Genomic DNA, 17,100 nt, shown 5'->3' on the forward strand with positions numbered 1-17,100 from the left:
ACCCACTGTGAAGTGTACTTCACTGCTTTTGGCAGGTCCGACACGACCGAGGGGAATTGATTGTATTCCGACAACTCCCAGGTTACCGGCATAATAGACAGCAAGAGACATGCATAGTGGAAGGTCTTGCTAAGCTCCTGTGACTCACGATAGTTCACAAGGAACTCACTATAGAGATAACGCGCCCAATTAAACTGGACTCCTTCGGCGCATTGGGTAGCAAGAGAAATGACTGGTGCCAGCACTTCATCTGCGCGACACTTCCTCATATGCTTTCCTACCAAAATATGCATGGCCACCTTGAATGCAGGGTCACAGATACTCGAGATGGCATAGCCTCGCAGCTTCTTTACGAGCTTGAATTTCTCCTTCATGGCCTCTGCGAGGGCCTGCTCGCCACCGTTTTCGCCAAACATCATGGCCAGTTTTTCCCCTGTGTAGGGCAGCTGCATGATCATATGGATCAATCTGTCAGTGATGGGTATTGGCTCTTCCAGCCACAGACATGCATCGTGCACCAACCATAGTAGCTGCTTGATGACCAATACTATAATGGGGATGCGATTGTAGTGCGACACCCATAGCAGGTTGAGCAAACCTACCTTGTATACTCCCCTGAGCCACTTCCACGGTTCTAATGTAGTCATCCTGGTGGTTGTGTCAACAACACGGCACATTAGCTGCTCTGTCGCCAAGTGCAGGAACTTTTCATGGTCAGCTAAGTCCCAATCTTCTAGTTTTAATAGAGGAACCCGCCCCAAGCGCAGTCCTTCAAAGACAATCTCATCTGGCAGCAGAGGGGTGTGCAAGGTGACCTTGCTCTCGTCAATGTCCTTTGGCACCTTGGTCTTGCCCTTGCGCGGAGGGACGTACTCGGGCAACTTAGTGATAGGGTCAGAACCCTCGACTTCAACTTCCTCCACTTCTACCCCCAAGTCCTCATCATCCATTGAGATGTCCTCAATTTCTTCCTCCTTCGGCTCCAGGTTAATGGTTTTTCCCTTTTCCTATGCGGTGGGCTTGTCCTTTTGTGGGTCTCGTCTAGGCGATGTGTGCATTGGTATCGTAGGCTGCTTATCCTTTTTGTCCTTCACACTCTCCTTGGTTGGGGTCGGCTTTGGTCTAGGTGTCCGTGGTGATTTGGGAACTTCAGCAAATACCTCTGCAGCCTCTAGAGCAACTCCCTCTACTTCCCTTACAACTTCCGGCACAACCCTCTTGGTTGTCATTGCTTCAGCGCTCATAGCCTCTGTTGGCATCGACATGATGCTATGTAACAAATCCTGTTTCTCCTTTGGCAACATCTCAAATATTGAACTTGCTAGCAAAACTTCATAGTTTTCACGGTTCATGTGCGCCTGAGAGCTCAACAACTCAATTTTCAAAATGCCAAGTGTTTTTCGCTGGGAAACCACCTGTAATTTATAGGAACTTTCAAGTTAAAATCCGATTGTTCCCCCCAAAATCGGTTCATTAATTCCGGATTGGCGACATATTTCCAAGGATCTTACCCATAAAGTTTGTCTTAAATGTCGGCCGCTGCTTCATTTGGCCACATTCTTACTGTCAAATCATGAACAATGACTTTAATGGTCACTTTTCGGCTGACCTGTGTGATTTCTCCCTGGGTAGCGCAACTCTCTTCATGCTGTCACGAACCCTATGAAATTTCCTTGTTCCGCACAATCCTCCAATCGTGCAGTTCCCCAACCCGGGCAGTGTAGTTTATAGTCCCGCGCCTCCTTTCAGCTACCTAGAGCGCTAAGACTATGCTACCTTCATATAGTCACCTGGTCGGATCACCGGTGTATGGCTTCAATCGGCTTCCATTCACCTTTCTTGGGAAGGGATCTCCGTTCAATTTAACCAACTGAACTGCTCCACCATCAATAATCTCCTTAATGACATAGGGCCCTAACCAGTGCATTCTGAATTTCCATGGAAATTTATCAAACTTGTTGTCATATAAGAAAACCAGATTATTTACCTTAAAGGTGCGCAGCTTAATGTGCCGATCATGCCATGATTTTTCGCGTTGCTATTGGACCTGTTGGTGAAATCTAGCCAGAAATATTTCTTCCTCAAGCTCAGCAAGTTGCGCGAGCCTCTCTTCCAGGGCTCCGCAATTCGTCATACCCGTGACTGCCGCTATGTGTAGACTAGGCATAATGTATTCCATGGGCATCACTGCTTCAACACCATAGATAAGCCTAAAGGGTGTCTGTCCAGTCAACTTTTTGCATGTCGTTCGATAGGCCCATAGTATGGCAGGTATGTGCAGGTCCCAATCACTTCGCTGAGCATTGCAAACCTTGGTCAATGCGTTCTCTGGTACCTTATTTAATTCTTCCACTATCCCATTAGCATGTGGGTGATAAGGCGTGCTTTTCTTGTGATATACCTGAAATTCCTCCATCAGCGCGCTGATCGTTTCATTCAGAAATTGCATACCACGATCACTCATCAAAATCTTTGGACACCCAAATCGCGTCAGTACATACTCAAAGAGGAACTTCGTAGCAGTTGTGCCTATGCAATCCTTCACAGGTTATGCCTCCGCCCATTGGGTCAAATACTCAGTCGCAGTGATAATGTACCGCGCTCCCATCTTCTTTCCTTGGGGCTGAATGGGTCCCACAAAATTTATTGCCCATTTCTCAAAAGGTTGTAACATCATCTGTGGGTTTAGAGGTAGCTCATCCCTCCGCGATGGTGTGCCAGTCCTTTGACACACATCACACACCTTGTAGTAAGATTTTGAATCCTGATGGAGGGTTGGCCACCACAACCCTGTGCGTAGAATCTTTTGTGCGATCACTCTTCCTGCATAATGCCCTCCCACGGTGCCCCCATGAGTGTCTGCAAGGATACTGCTCCTTTCAAACTCCAGTACATATCATCTTAATACTTCATCTCCCCCCATTTTGTACAGATGTCCGACAATGACAAAAAAGTCTGCCACGCGTACCACTAACTCCTTTTTTTGTTGGACGGTGTAAGCTTCCAGGGCAGTTCCTATCGTTAGGTAGTGTATGATGTCTTCAAAGTGACCATATACAATGCGCACTACAAATAGTTACGTGTCAGGCGATCCCTCCTCCAAATTGGTGGGCTCCTCCCCTATTTCGATGCGCGATAGATGGTTTGGTCCCGTGTTCAGTCATACAGGCTTCACAATAACCTCAAAATCATACTCTGGGAACAATAACAACCAGCTACAGATTCTCCCCACCAACATAGGCTCCCCCCCAACATAGGCTTATTGACCAGGTATTTCAACGTAGAATGATCCGTATACATCTTAAAATGTCCACCCAACAAATAGTGTCTAAACTTCTGGAGCATGTATACCATGGCTAACCGTTCGCGCTCGGTGGTGGAATAGTTCTTCTCAGCCTTGGATAACCTCCTACATGCGAATCCTATATGATGGTCCATTCTCCTCCACCAGCCTGTGTCAGTACTGCTCCCAGTGCTATACATGACACATCTACATGTACATGAAACTCCTTCCAATATGGGAAGACTAAAATCAGCACAGTGACCATTTTATTTCAGTACATCCAAGCTCTTTTGATAGTCCTTGTTCCAACAGAACGTGACATCATTTTTCAATAATTTCTCCTTAGGCGCAGTGATCTGGGCGTAGCCCTTGATAAATTTTCTGTAGTACCAAGTATGTCCCAAAGTTGCGCGCAACTATTTTACACTCCTCGGTGCCTCCAAGTTAAGTATCACTGCGATCTTCACGGGATCTACCATCAGTCCCTATCTACAAACCACATGACCCAGTAGAGTCCAAAAAGGCACACAAAATAGACATTTCTTCAAATTGAGCGCAATCTGGTGCCTTTGACAGGTATCTAGCATTAAGCATAAACTTGCCACATGGCGTTTTACCAACACAAACACAGTCTAGTCATCAAAGCACACCTCCAGAAACTTATGAATAAATTCCTTGATTGCAGCAATGACTACGCCCGAAAAAATCGCAGGTGCATTCTTCAGTCCGAAAGGCGTTACAGTGTACTAAAAACATCCCCATTCAGTTGTGAAGGTTGTCTTGCTTCTATCTTCACATGCGATTTTGATCTGAAGGAGTACGCTTCCTGGCCACCTAAATTATCCAATACCTCATCAGTGAATGGAGTCAGGAAGGGATCATGTACACAAGTGTCATTTAACTTCTTGAGATCTACGCATATCCTTATTTCATCCTTCTACTTCTTTTCCTGTACCACCATTGGGCTCACCCAATCAGATTCTTCTATGGTCTCAATGATGCCTGCTACGAGCCTCTTGTCTAGCTTTAAGCGGACCTTCTCCTTATACTTCGGATTGAGATGGTAAGGTATTTTCTTAACCGACTTTGCGTTGGGTTTTAACGTGATCTTCATAGCGCCTATGTCTCCTATTATCCCTTTTAACTCCGTGAACTTCGTAGGGAACAAATCCTAGTATTCGTAGAGAAATTCGGCAACCTTATCTACCGTTGTGTCATCCCAGTAATCTCTAATCTTTGCAAATTTTGCCTTCGCCTCCGTACCAATATTTACCTATTTCGTTTTCAGTGGCACAGTTATATCATGATTCTCGATCTGCGGTCCCTTGACCTCGTGGTGACCGTCAGTTTCAGGGATATTAATATTTCGTGGATCCTCGTCTTCTTCTTCAGCAGTCACATTATAGCATTCCAACATGTGGCTCAGCTGAGTGGTCCAATCGGGTTGAACGAGATCCAAAGGATCCCGCTGCATCCTAAAGATTGCTACTTTATTACTTTAACTTCTTGTAGCGCTTCGTCAATACAGTCAAACCCGTATTCGAAGCTAAACGTCATTATGAATTCTTCGCGCAGAATATCCCATTCTCCTATGCCATGGTAGAGCTATGTCTCCAAGTACCAGTTCATCGGGATGACATCCAAGGTATGACAAAACAAGTGCACCCATTCAGGTTGGGGCTTCGCTCCATAAGCCTTAGCCCATTTGGCCAAGTGTGCGCGCGGATCATCCTTCCCATCATATTTTTCTGTCACTCGTACCTTCGGCTTCCCAAAGAGTGTTCGCATCATCCTCCTACACTCGCGCCAATCGTCAAAGCTACCTTGTACGTACCCCACCATCTCGCAGGCATAGTGCGTAGTGCCCAATCCAAAGCCTGGAAGTGCTACTTCTCTAGTACTTCCCTCTCAATTGCATCCAAAAATACATCGACATCATTCAAGCCATTGTAAGTGGGCATATTTCTTACCTCTGACGATACACAATGCAGCAATCGGGTCATCATGTTACAACTCAATGTGGTTACTTCATGTAGATGATTTTGCCAGCGCTCTAATTCTTCATTAGATTCAAAGGTGCAGGAACTCTCGCGATCCCACGTAATTCTTCCATCCGTTGTCGGATTCACCCAATCTTGGTCTCACGATGTTATCTTATATATGCAGTCCAAATTGTCATCGCTGTCATAATCGCAGATACGTTCTGTATGGCGCGATCCTTTAGCAGGATCTAGGGGTACTATTACACAAAGCGATTTCTTTTCAAATATCATTTTTCACTTCTTTAGGTTGATTACCTCATTCATGTTAGTAGCCCAATCAATGCCAACGAGCGCAGGGTAGGGGTTGCTATCATCCACAATCTTTATCACTTCAATGTCAGCCAATGTGCTCGTGCCTTCAATGTCTACAATCACTCCGTGCAGCTGTCCCATGGGGATGATCTTCGGTTGATTCGCCATCCTTAACTGAATCAGAGACCACTGTAGCGTGGGTCTTCCCATCCACTCCCAAGTCTACTTTGGTAAAACGTTCGCGTTTGACCCCAGATCTAGAATAACCTAATCCATTTCATATTCTCCTATCTGTGCGATCAGTCTCATCTCTCGTCCTTTCCTTGCTTTATGCTTACCAATCTTCCGTACAACGTGCGGTTCACCCAGAGTGTTTCCAGTGCATTTATTTATAAGCTCCTCTAACCCCTTCACAGCCTTGCTATCACACAACAACTTCATGCAGGTCTCTAGAAAGGTCATAAGCATAGGAGGGTCCATTTCTTGATCAGGCTTATCCATGCTCCCTGAGGTTGAGGCCTCAGCGAAGCTCTTCTTTTCTTCCATGAACATTTCGCGTGCATGCTCCAAATCAAATTCAGCTTCCTTCGCCGAAGCTTTGTGAACCCATGCATTGTCTTCGGGCTGTTTCCCCTTATCGTCTCCCATTACAATTCCACTTCGGAGCACTATATTCACATTCAGATCCTCTTCACAAGGCTCAAACCTCATCATCTACAGGTTTTGAGTCGACTGCGGTGGCAACACCCTTTTGTCCTGTATCCTCGCTATCAGTGTAGGACAGTCCTCTGTCTCATGGTCAAACTAAGTACAATATTTGCATGATAGATGCGTTGGGTTAGTGCATTCATGGGCATAGTGTCCTGGTCCTCCATAATTGTAACAGATCATCTGTACCCTACCTCTCCCAGGTCCTCCTCTACCTCGGCCTCGTCTGTGCTCCTGAAATCCTATTCGTGCCATCCCAACGCTTTGGTCAGGATCGCATTTTTTCCTAGACCCTATAGGCAGGTGTTCTGTCCATCATCAATTCATAACTTCAGCAGTTGCGCTCATCATGCCCCACTGACCTGCATAAGTTCTAGAACAGTTGTTACAGTGTTTGTACAAACTTCTGTAGCAAATGGCAATTATCAGTTGTATGTTTTCCTGCTACCTGACATATAGCACACCACAACGCAGGCCCCGTGCTTAGTCCTTCTTGGGCCTTCGGCCTTAAAGACATCGATCCTCCTCCTGCAATATAGTTCACAAAGACCGGGCATTGGTATTTGTCATGCCCCTGACCTTTACATTTCAAGCACCATATCTCTTCACGCGCCTTCAGTCGAACTGTTCTGTCCTGCTTCAAACTTTGCATTTCGTGGCAAAGATTTTGCAACTGCGCATGGATCTGTTGAACCCCTAGATTCGGATCTTGCATTGGTGTTTCATGCAGTCTTATGGCAATCTCCAAGGCCTCTACCTGAGTAACAATCTTCTGCTGTGACTTTGCAACCCTTAGGTGTGGCAGGAGCGAAGCTACGAACCACTAGTGGTGCTATCCATCTGTCAAGTTCATATTAGCTTTGCGAATTTTACACTTCAATCTCTGATCCAATTCCCAAGGTGTATCACCTAGTTTCATCATGATTTCCTTGAACCCCACAATCAACTGTGCCTCGGATTTAGGCCTACTAAACTTTTTATTCAACACGGTCTGGATCTTTGCCAACACAGCGTTTGGGTTATCATTAGAGTACTTGATGTACCAAGTTAGCGTGCGATCTTGCAAAGCACTTATCAATGTTGCCTTCTTCATGTGATCATCTGTGATGCCCTAAGATTCCCATACATCTTTTACGATGAACTAGAACTGGTCTGGCTCCTCATTTCCTAAGCCCTTAAATAAAGACAACTTCACGAAATTTTCCATGTTCAAATGTGGTGGAGGTGGAAATTGCGGGAATCCCTGTTTTATGAACTGAATTGCACTTCGTGAAGAAGCCTGCACTACTCCCTCTTCGTCACCCAATGGAGGTGAAATTAGTGGGCTATATTCAGGACCATTTCTTCCTTCGTTCCTGTAAGTCTTTCCACTTCGCCAAACATCAAAGTAGTTGCATAACCCATTTTTTGAACAATAACATCTTAATCCAAGTGTTTAAAGACTTCAAGTACCTACCTCGCGGACCTTTGAAAAAGTGCCACTCCGCCTCACTGTAACTAACTTAGGTATCGACTGTGAATTTAGTCACAAATCCTCCTATGATACAATTGAGCCAATGATTGACAATGTAGGTGATCTTATCCTTAGAGGATTCCAGTCTCTGTACTAACTCCGGGGTCCAGACAATAGGACCGTCAAGTCTCCACCTTCCTTGGCTATCCGCTAGCTTCACGATCCACTCGTATAACTCAACTGGAAAGGAATAGAAAAAGATCTCGTGGATTTTTGTATACAGGTACCTGTCCAGCCATTGTTCCTTTTTCAACCGCTGAATTCTGTTCTCCTGCATCGTAAATTCATGGATCTTCCTATCCAACTAGTCTTCGACCTCTTTCTTAGTTGGATTCCAGTGATATGACATCACACATCTCTTATGCAAATTACGGTCCCGACAACGGAACCATTTGTTGGATTTGTGGGGCCTAACCTAGGTTCAACATTAGTTAGCCAAACAACTCCCTACACTACTGGCCCTTTCGGCATCAGCCAACAGAGCGTGGACTGAAGTCTCACTCGAAGCAGTATGGGGGGATGCTGGAACCAAGTTTCTGCACCCTGAGATGGTCATGATGTCGGTTTATACCCTCAGTTCCTACTTTCATGTAGGTTGTTAAGCCTTAGGGCTCTGTCAGTCTATCCCTTTATTCCGCCCTTCAGTAGCTCCGTGAAGTTGTACGATTGACCTTTCCGTAGCTTTAACCCATGATCCAGGTACTTCACCACAGCTATGGAAACATATTGTATAGGTTCCCAAGTTATCTTAAGTGTTCTACTTATATTACTAATCAATCGCAGTTAGCGCCCTACAAACTGATATTCTTACTTGCATTCAATTAACTGCTATAATCACATATATTCATGCATCACATAAATATTGTAAATTAAACCCAAAACACAATATAAGCAGATGCATTAACAAGAACAAAATATAAAGTAATTGTGAAATACTTTTCTTTATTGATATCTTTAAGTTAATACAGACTCTATCTGCCTTGTGCACTCAGCTGCAGGGGTCCACGCACTCAGCTACGGACTTCCACCCTAGGCCTCTGTGCACTCAACTGCAGAGCCTATACCTACGCTAAGACCCGAGAACGCTTAGACTCCAATGCATAACTCCTCACTTCATTCTTCACTACATACTTCGAACTACTTAGAGCTTACTTACTTAGCTCTTTTTTATACAATCCCATGGTCCGCGGACCATGGGTGGATCTTTACAGCCAACTTTACACTTTACAAAATAAGGGTGGACAACCCTTTATGACTCTTGACACCTTCGCACTCCACGACCACAAAATGTGGAGAGTTTAAAAATTTATTACAAAATTGTTCCAAAACATGGGCTTTTAGCCCCAAAACTGTCCTTGGGGGAACCCGTTCCCAACAAGAAGAAAAAATCATCTTTTTGCTAGGGTTCAAAAACAGAAGAAGTAAGGACAGACCAAAAAAGGAAAAGAATGACTGGAGATAAATGCCATGAAGCTGGTTCTGTGAAGGAATACTGTGGGAGAGAAAGAAAATGATTCATAAGTGTAACTAGTGGGAGAGAAATATTGGTTTGAACCCAAGAGTAACAAAGCAAGAAACTGCTTTAAGGGTTTAGGAGGAGATAATTTGAAAAATTCCTGGAATTTTTTCCCTAACAAAGAGGAGTAGAGCTCAGGGGTAGCTAGCTGTGGAAGCCAGCTTACGGTAGGGAGGACCATGAGAGCCCTTATCACATTTCCAGGAAGATATTAGATAAGTATCTGTTTAGAGTATTGTTTAGTAAATCATGTATGAGAAATTATAATAGATAATGAACTAGTATCTGTGGTTTTGTTATGGAAAATGTAACTTGAAAGTTATAGCCCTATGTATGGGTATATGTTGTGCACTATTTATTTGTAACAAGTCAAACTGTAAGTGCAAGCTTGGAGACTAATATGGCAGACAAGGTAATACATATACCATAGATTTTGGAAACATCCTTCCAGATGAATGCAGGTAAGGGTTTTTAATAAATGAAAAAGGTGGAAATTCTACCTACCCTATTAGCCTAGTTTTTGGGTCATTAATGTAAACAATGAGAGTAGTGTAAGCTAAAGAAAAATGTCTAAAATAAATGTGTTGTTACAACAAAATGTTAATAACTAAAGGGTGCATAATATAGTTTGAGCTAGGTTAGTTACCTTAGGAAGTAGGTAGACCAGTTGGAAGCCCACCTACCTGGATAGGTAACAATCCTATACTCTAAATAGATAGGTGTCAAAAAGATAAGGCATGCCCATGACAGACTCTCCAGGTCTTCTAGACTAAAATGTTATAACTAAGAGTAACCCGTGACTATATAAATTGTTCCTTTATATAAATTTGTGTACAAAATATAAAGTTAACAAGTAGAGATAGATAAAAGAAACACAAAGATATAAGAGAACAAAATAATGTGTTGAGGAATTGCTATTTTATCTTATTATCTTTTCTACCAAACTACTTTAAAATAATCTCTATACATTTAAATGGAAAAGAAAATATTGCATCATACATTAAACTAAAATGTAGTAGAAAGAATACAATATGCTCTTTTCCTATATTTTAATAGTAGAATAGGCATACAAGATGAATATAGAGAATTTATGTAGAGAATATTTATAAAAGAGCATAATACATATGAATAGTAACTGATGTTGGGCAGATGGCTTTGTTTGAATGGATGGTGGCATCCAGTGTGTTGGCATTGATGTCAACCAAGCTAGCATTGATGTCAAGCTCAAGGGGAGTCCCATGGTTGTTGTAGTTCTTGGTAGAGAATCATCATAGTAGAAGGATGAGGCAAGAAGCTAAAATATTATACCTATGATGGTTAGGGGTCGTAGGCTTTAGAGGAGGTTCCACCTCAAGTAATTAGCTAAGAGGTTTCTGCAAGTGGCATAGCTAGATAGTTCTCAGAAAGAGATTCAACGATATATTTAAGTTTGCAAATGATCTCTTGGATTGGGAGTTATTGCTAGTGAAATTTTAGTCCTCCCAAGTCAAAATTGCAGAGCTAACATTGGTAGAGGACTTTTTAGTGGCAATTTGGTATGGAGGTGTTTGCCAAACGTGGTGTAATATTTTAGTGGGGCCTCTAACAGAAGATCAGGGGGATGTGGTCTAACAATGTTGCAGTGGGGAGCATTATTATTGGCCCAGAGGTGGACCCATTGCACAACTCATCCTGACAGAATTTACCTCAGAGGGTTCCAAGGGTGAGCATAAATGGTAGGAAGGGGTGCAGGCGACAAGAGTGTTTATTGGTAGAGTCTAAAGAGTGGGGAGGTCCCACTTAATAGCTCAGACCGACAGGCTTACCTCGATTGATTCAAATAGCAAAGTGTTAAAATTTCTCGGGACCCTTAAGCATTTAACGAAGGAATTTGTTGAGAAACCAAGGCCTAGACCCTTTTCTCTCTCCTCTTTGGCAATACAGGTGGCAAATGATGTTAGCATGAAATCAAGTACGGAGACACGGGGTAGCCATATTTCACATTTTTGGGTGGCCTAATGGGCCAAATGCAGGTGACACATGTAACCACTTAGGAGGTTCCATGTGGGGCTAGTTGCGTGAGCATGACATCACCTCACAGGTTTAATCTCAGAAAACTTTGAATGAATGTTATAGACATATTTGGGCACTGCAACCCAAATCACATATGTCCATAAACCAAGGGCTTCTAAGTTCTTAAAAGTGTTGTTTCATACCCTAAAGGAGCAAGGTCAGCTGATTACATCATCTCCTAGAAGTTCTCCATGAAAAACTACTCAAAACTGGTCAAAGCAGGACCATATAGACTGCCCAGTGCTAAGGGTGCAATGCATCTGTTATAGACATTTTTGTGCCTCGCAGCATGGAGCATGAAATGTCGATAATTACAGGGATCCAAAGTCCCTAAACGTGTTGTTCTTACCCCTAGAGGAACAAGGTCAGCAAACCACAGCACTTCCTATCAGTTCTCCACCTGAAAACACTCAAAAACAGGCTATTTTTGGATCATGTCAGCTGCTCCACTGAGCATCTGCGCTGAATGTCAACTGCTCCTCCTTGTACCTGCGCTGAAAGTCAAATCCAATGAAGGCTACCTGCGCTGGGCGAGATTGGCCAAGTGGCACAGTCATTCTGCAAGGTGTCAACTGCCCAGGAAGCTTCCAAACTGACACTTGGTTCAAGGGATTCGCCCTGTGATGAGTAAGAGGTACTTGATCTCCATGTGTAAGCAAGGATCTCCAAGTGGACTCAAGAACTGAAGTTTAACTGAAGAAGGAGAGGACACAAGGCAGCTTTATGTCAGTCTCAAGCTGACTCATCCTCTCTTCTTCTCTCCTATATATAGAGCTCTTCTATGAGGTCTAGGGAGGCTGGAATTTTGTGCAAAGTAAGGAAGTGTTGTTGGTTTACAGTTAGAGCTATTGGGTGATTGCTTTTATAGAGGGGAAGAGGAGATTTCTTGCTGCTGGGGAGGTGCTGCTGGATTGGAGCCATTTATGGTTGTAACCTTCTCAGAACCTTTTTCTTCTATCAATAAAGCTTTGATGTTCTCCTATATACTTGTATTGCAATGATGTATTGTTTTTATCTGTATATTTGATTCATCCTAATCCATGCATCAGTTATGAGTACATGTTTCTTGTAGTTTCCCTCTCTTATTTTTGCAGGATCTTTGTGTAGCTGGGCCGGCAAAGGGAGCAAGGAGCTGGGAACAAGAGGCAAAGATAGAAGACAGGATCGACAAAAGCGAAAGACATCGGTTGGTCAATCTTTTCTTCCTTCTCTGTATTTTCATAAAAGAAAAATATCAAAGCTTTACTTTCAGTTGTTGCTAAGGAACTATCACCCTTAGAGTAGGGATAGGGTCATTCCGAGTCGAATATTTTTCCCCACAACAAACTGGCGACTCCGCTGGGGACCGTATCCGTTTGATTGTATTTGTAGTATCTTTGCTATTCATTTCCTGAAGAAAAGAGTACCAAATCGAAAAGCTTTTGACTATATCAAAAGCAAAGTAGAGGGGCTGCTACTCTTGCTCATTTTCTGAGCAGATTCATGATTTGAAGAGCTGATCTACAAAAGACTCTTGTGCTCTTTGTGATAGCTTTTCATCCTCTTGATCATCCCTTAGCTTGTACTTGACCTATAGCTTTTTATTTCAGCAAAAACAGTGAATTTTTGAGCTTTTTATGACCCGGAAATCCTTGTAAACGCAACTCTCGTGTCTCAGTGCAGGCTGTCCAAAGGCAGTCTGCATTTCAGCGCAGGTACTCCCTTCGGGAACTGCGCTGAGAGTCAGTTTGACAGACCAGAGCCTGCGCTGAACCAGTTAGCCAATGTCTTGCTGAGGTTTCCTACTGAGTCTTAGCCCTGTTTTCACTGTTATTTTGCTGCTGATTGCTTGTCATTTGTACTTGCTGTAAACCAACTTTCCTTGACATTATTCCGCCTCAGTTGTGTGATGAAACTGTGATTGTTCTTTCAGTATTTCTTGTTTCAGTTACAGTTTCCCATTGTGAAAAGCAAACCAGTATAGCTGTGGCCTCTTAGATCCTGAACTGTAAAAGTGTCTTTGTGATCTTAAGAGCTAGTTTTGTTACTGTTCATGGCTGTTTGAGTTTGTTTGTTTTTCATTTTTTGGTTTGAATCTATACATTTCCAGTGTCTAAACAAGTCGATCTTAAGGTGTCTTTTGATTTTGGACAAGCTTGTTTACTTTCGCTTGAAATTAGATTCAAAGTTATACAACAGTTTCCTTTTTGTCTTACATCAACATTAAGGATAAAGAAAAGAAATATCTGCATTGTGCATGTGCATTATTGACAGTTTGCATGTTGATTTAGGAAAAAGTGCATTTAGTGTGTGTTCTATGATCTGTGTGAAAAGTTGATGTCTTTCTTTTCCCTCAGTAGATTAAGGTTTTCAAAGTTGAAAGATTGAAAAGTTTTGCTTCTCATCTTAGATTGCATTTAGGAAGTTGTATATATACATCTCGTGGTGATCCTTAAAGGCAAACTGCTAAGCAAGATCAACATTAAAATAAATCCAATTTACATAACAATGCTTTGTAACATAACGCAAACATCTAGAGGTCTAGGTAGAGACGTGTTCCGGCGTCGTTAAACATAGTGACTGTCGATCTCTACGAAGGTGGGTGATTCCTCCTGAGAGTCGGTGGCACTAATACGGACTTGTGCTCCCACGTACCGTCGCGTATATATTGGGAGACCCCTATAGGCAATTATCCTTTATCCATAGGAAGCCGTGTCGACCGCCCTACTGATCGCGATGCAGTGAACACAGCATTCACGAAGATCGACCACCCGTACCGTAAAACGTATTCTGTGGTTTCGCGAAAGGTTTGGCACACCCTCTGCCTAGATCTCCAGAGCAGTTTCTTTTGGCCTTTTTCAAACTCTATAACTGAAAAAGTCCAACCGAGCATTTGTCACTTCGGGCTCGTTAAAACATCGAAGGCGACTAGAGTCATCTTTAGCTTTTTCTCGACTCTTAAAACATGAAAAAGCAAGTTTGTGTCTGAAAGCGTCGTTAATAAAATTTATTTTAAGCGGAACAAAATCACCTGTTATTCCCACGTTGATCTTTCAGTTGAAAAGTATGGAGCCCACCAACCAAGGAGGCAACCTTGGCGGAAGTCCAAATCCCTTCTCCTCTTGGGGAGATGTTGGTGCGCCTCATATGGCAACATTGTCACTTCCAGGATTGACAATCGGCCTCCCTGTATGGCTCTTTTCAACTAATGTAGTCCAGATCGCCACTAATCCTGAGCAGTCGAATCAACAGTCAGAACAGTCTAGAACTACCCACCAGCCTTCCACTTCTTACAATACTTCCTCTGATCCTTCATCTTCGCAAGGTAGAGTTGGCAAAAGTCAGCCTCCCAAGGAGAAGAAGGAAAAGAAGAAGAAAGAAAAGAAGAAGAAGGAGCCTAAGGCGACTGGGGGCAAGCAAAAGACATCTGACGAAAACCCACCCACTGCACAGACCGGGCCTAAATCGCCATGTGTCATATGTAGAGGAGACCATTTCCACAGAGATTGTCCCTGTATTCCCCGGATACTAAGGGACTGGTCCCCTCGTCTGCACAATTCGGGGGCATCAACCTCTGACAATCAGGTTGATGGCTTTCCGTCAACCAGCGAAAGTGAAGGATCAAGACAAAAGGGGGAGTAAGATTCCCCTGTAAGTTGTGTGAACGCAGTCATGCCATCCACCGTTGTCCCTTCTTAGACGAAGCAAAGAGAGTTTTGGAAGATCGTCCGGTTTCACCGGTAAAACTTCCTCCTGGATACAAAAAACTCGTGCCAAGTCCTTCGTTGGTTGAAAATACAGCTGGCCCGCTCAAGTGGTCGGCTGAAGCGTCAGTCACTGAAAATGAACCTACTGAATCCAGACCGGACGAAAGTCCAAAGGTCGATACGGCAGTTGACCCGGTTCTACCTTCAGAAGTTTCATCTTCAAATGACACCGTCGCCGAAGAGTCATCTTCATGCGACACCCTCACTGAAGAGAATAAGGATGACACCATCCAGGTTCTTTTCATCAGCACCGACTCTGATGAGCGTCAGGGCAATGCGCCCATTCCTTTATCGCAGGAAGGAACATCATCAGGGTCATATCCGGCCGTATATTCGGTCCCACCACCAAGCAACCTGGTTGTATCCTTTGATTGGAATCAACTAGGTAGACCCCGGTTACCAGCTAGTGTACCATTCAGAATCATTGTCCAGATCTATAGAATGATCATGGCTGGTACTATCATTGATGAAGGGGCGTCTGTGAGTATCCTTTCCTCTGTTGCTTGGAAAGCACTGGGTTCCCCGACGCTTTTACCTGAGTTAAGAAATCTCTCAGGTTTTGATAAAGGAACCAGTCGACCATTAGGAATCCTCCCCAATGTGCCTGTTACATTGAAAGGGAAGACCGTTAATTTGAACGTGATGGTCGTCCAAGGACCCTTGGATTATAACCTACTCCTTGGACGTGACTATATTTATTGCATGGGAGCGATAGTCTCCTCACTCTTTAGAGTAATGTGTTTTCCACACGAAGGAAGGATGGTCAAGCTCGTAGACCAACTTTCATTTCCGGGATCTCGCATCGCAAATAGTCAAATACCATTCCTAAATGGTCTGTTCACACAAGATTCGCCTCTGCCCCCAGTCCTCCTTCCCGATGAGTGCGAGTGATTCGGAAAGAAAGACTGGAACCCAGGGGGCATGCACCCTGGTCTGCTTCGGGTAGAAGAAACCCTGGGTATAAGGTAGAATTTCCGCAGAAGAATATGACTAGTCCGTACCCCGTCCGTGGATGGAAGAGGGGTTGTTCTGGAATAGTATTCTTTTGTTAAAGTTATGTGTTTGGCAAAAGAGTCATTCACCTTTGTCTAAAGAGGTGGGCACTGCCCAAGTAGGAATTCCCTTATTGCGACAAGTAGTAACCATCTTTGGGGAAAAGCAAGCCTCACCCATTAAAACAAATGTTTTGAAGGATAAGTAGGGGCAGCCTCCAAAGAAAGAGATTCTATTGTTGTGACAGAGGGTAACCATCTTTGAGTAACCCAATGATAGACATCGCCGAACAAAGAGATTGATTTGTGGCAGCAAATAGAACCCTCTTCGGATAATAAGAAAGAGGCAAGCCTCCCTCAATAATACCAATGTTTTGTCTTTGAGTAGTGTTCTTCTCTTGTCACAAATAGCTGTTCGTTAAAAGGTGGGCCGACGGGAAGACTGAGTACCGCGTAAGACCCCTTAGAATAACGAGAAGACTAGTATCGTTAACATTAGATTGGCAAGATGACAAGTAGCTATGAACACCCAAAGAAAAGCAGAGGTGGGGGAGAGCAGGGGCAGCCTCGAAATCCTACCCTATACCTGGGGGCATGCAAACTTTTGAAATGTGAGCGAGGGACGACTATTTATTTTTTAAATTTTTAGGTCTTCCCTTTAAACCTGTAGGTCTAACCCTTTAAACTCGTAGGATTAGCCGATTCCGACCTTACATGAAGAAAGTCTGTGGGGCAAAGGTAAAAACTTGCCAAATTTGGAGCATAGCTTCGTGAGATAAAGCTCCTTAAAAAATAGCTATCTCACAGGAGGCGTTCTTATTCTATGACTGGTATATCGAGCAGTTTTAGCACATAGTTCATGCTCGTTAAAAAATAAACGCAAGATCCGAGCAGTTTTAGCGCATGGTTCATGCTCGTTAAAAAATAAACATAAGTTTATGAGCAGGCTTTCCTTTAGAGTTCAAGCTCATTCAGAAAAAATGAACCGGTAAATAC

The sequence above is a fragment of the Pinus tabuliformis genome, chromosome J (assembly GCF_031772625.1).
Source record: "Pinus tabuliformis cultivar Carrire ecotype Pingquan chromosome J, CPIR1, whole genome shotgun sequence".
NCBI lineage: Eukaryota > Viridiplantae > Streptophyta > Pinopsida > Pinales > Pinaceae > Pinus > Pinus tabuliformis.